This window comes from Tenrec ecaudatus, chromosome 2, assembly GCF_050624435.1.
Source record: "Tenrec ecaudatus isolate mTenEca1 chromosome 2, mTenEca1.hap1, whole genome shotgun sequence".
NCBI classification, from domain to species: Eukaryota; Metazoa; Chordata; class Mammalia; order Afrosoricida; family Tenrecidae; genus Tenrec; species Tenrec ecaudatus.
In genome coordinates, this window is record NC_134531.1 from 147,561,035 (window position 1) to 147,563,841 (window position 2,807).

Below are 2,807 nucleotides of genomic sequence, written 5' to 3' on the forward strand. Positions count from 1 at the left end.
AGAGCGCCCGGTAGAAATTAGAACCAAAAAACCTCTGTGCCGCACTTCTACTCTGTAACCCATTGAGTTACCATAAACTAGAATCAACTTGAGAACAATAGGTATCGATATATATAACTGTTTGTCTGAATCTGCTGAGAATTATGCAGACTCAAAATATCCTTAAAGATTATATACTTTATAATTCCATTTATATAGCACTCTTGGAATGTCAAAATTATAAAAAAAACATACGGGTCTTGGGCTTTGGCTCATACCTTCCCTCAATATAAGAACGAGTGGCCATTCAACAGTGAAGCAACAAGCCCACGTGGAAGAAGCACACTAGCTGGTGTGATCATGAGGTTTCATTGAGACTGGGCAATAGAATCAGGAGATTCACAACAAACAATTAACAAACAAAAATGCATTAGTGAGAATGGGGATGGGGGGGTTGGAGGAGATCCAAGGCCCATCTGTGAACAATGTAACATCTCCCCCACAGAGGGTCACAGGGAGGGGATGAGTCAATCAGGGTGCAGTAGGGCAATATACCTCTGATCCCTTGAGGCCTCCTCACCCCCCACTATCATGACCCCAGTGCCGCTTCCCACTCTGGACTAGACAGGAGCATGTACATAGGTAAAGGCAAGAAATAAAACTCATGACACATGGAACCCAGGAACAGGAATGGGAATAGCAATACCAAAGGGTAGGGGGTAGGGGGGTAGAGGAAGAGGGAACCGAGCATAATGATAGATATATAACCACACACGCCCCTTCAGGAGGAAGAACAACAGAAACCATGGGGGAAGGGAGACAGCAGTCAGTGGGAGATATGAAAATAATATAAATTTATAATCTATCAAAGGGTCACGAGGGTTGTGGGGGGAGGGAGAGGGGGAAAAGAGAAACTGATACTAAGGGCTCTAGAAAAGAATGAGGGCAGCATATGTACAAGTATTCCTGATATAATTGATGTGTGGATTGCAATAAGAGTTGTAAGAGCCCCCCATAAAATGATCAACAACAACAAAAATACCCAAGTAGCCATCTAATTGAGGTGTCAGCTGAGTTCACGCAGAAGGAGCACAGCATGCCCTGTGATTCAAGGAATGTAAAATAAAAAATCCAAGAGCAGAAGTGGGAATTGTATTAGAGCTTAAATTCTGAGCATCTGGTTTAAAGAAGGATATGAATAACTGAAAACTCAAAATCCATTTGCCAATTCCCTACAAGGATTAAACCTCCATTGAAATCCCTCGGACAATTGACCAGAAATGTGAATAGTCTTGGTTCTGACAGAATGCAATGTAAAGTGGATTACTGCAGGGATAGTTAGGTTAAATTTGAACATTTTACCTTGCTTTCCCTTTTTCTCCATTTTTAATTTTATCTAGTTTTTATTATTTTCTGCTTTCTTTTTGAGATTTTTTCTGTTTTATATTTTGGGGGGGGGTGATTTTCTCTATATCAAATTCAGGATAGGTAAATATATAGACAGTAACTAGATCCATAGCTCCTTAGGGTTATGACACGGGATAAAGATGAGGCTTTCTACTCCTGTGAAGAGTTATAGTTTCAGAGACTCACAGGAACATTTCTACTCCATCCCACAGTGCCACTATGAACCAGGTTTGACTTGTTGTCTGTGGTTTTCTTTTTATGAGAATTGGCTTGCTGAAAACAAAGAGAAAAAATACCCGTCTTCAGATGACTTAGATAACACTCATGGATACAATCTTTATTTTTGACAAGACCAGGTACAGAACTTCCAAATTGCATTCTTTGCCTTATAAATGAGTACCTAGAATATTTTGTTCCTACTAACTGATTGGAATAAAATCCTGGTTGGCTAAAGTTTGCTTAAGTTCCTCTATAACTTTGGCAACCCTCAACCTGAGCCAGCATGTAAGCGCTCTGTAATAGTCCCTTCAGAGAAAAGGCTGACCTGCGCGTAAAATATTCTCTGATCATACCTTCCTTTGGCTCTCTTCTCCACGCCTGCATTTCCGAGCCTTGTTTACCTCTTCCTATAAAAGAAAAGCCCTTTTTTTCCTAATCCTTGAGATGCTTGCAGATCTGTCCAGTGTTCTATTGCATTAGTTGCCAATATTCCCTTCGAATACTGTATCTCCTGTTCTAAAGCCATACTTTTATTGACAATTGGAATAATCTAAATTTTCCAAACAGAAGTAAATTCTGAGAGAGCAGGGACTAATTTCTTTATTAAATGTGCCTCTTCAGAGTCTAGAATAGGCCTGGCATGAAGTAGGCAATAATGAAGCAATTTGTAGAACTTCAGGATGTGATTTGGTAAGAACAAGTAAATGGGCTTACCATCTGACCTAGAATTCTATTCCAATGTATTTACCTTTTAGAGAAACTCATTATATGTGCCTGAAAAGACATACATAGTAATATTAAGGGTAACATTATTCATTGTTATTGGTAGGTGATGTTGAGTCAGAGCTGAGTCAGAGAGATACTATGTCTGTTGTTAGGTAGCATCAAGTCGGTTCCAACACACAGCAACCCTATGCACAACAGAATGAAACACTGGCCGGTCCTGCAGCATCTTCACACTCATTCCTGTACTTGAGCCCATGGTTGCAGCCACTGTGTCAGTCCATCTCCTTGCGGGCCTTCCTTATCCCTCTACTTAATCAAGTATGATGCCCTTCTCCATGGACTGGTCTTGCCTGAAGACATGCCCAAAGTCTGTCAGATGAGGTCTAGCTATCCTTCCCGCTAAGGAGCAGCCTGGCCATACTTCTTCCAAGACAGATTTGTTTGTCTTTTTGGCAGGTCATAGTACTTCAATATTC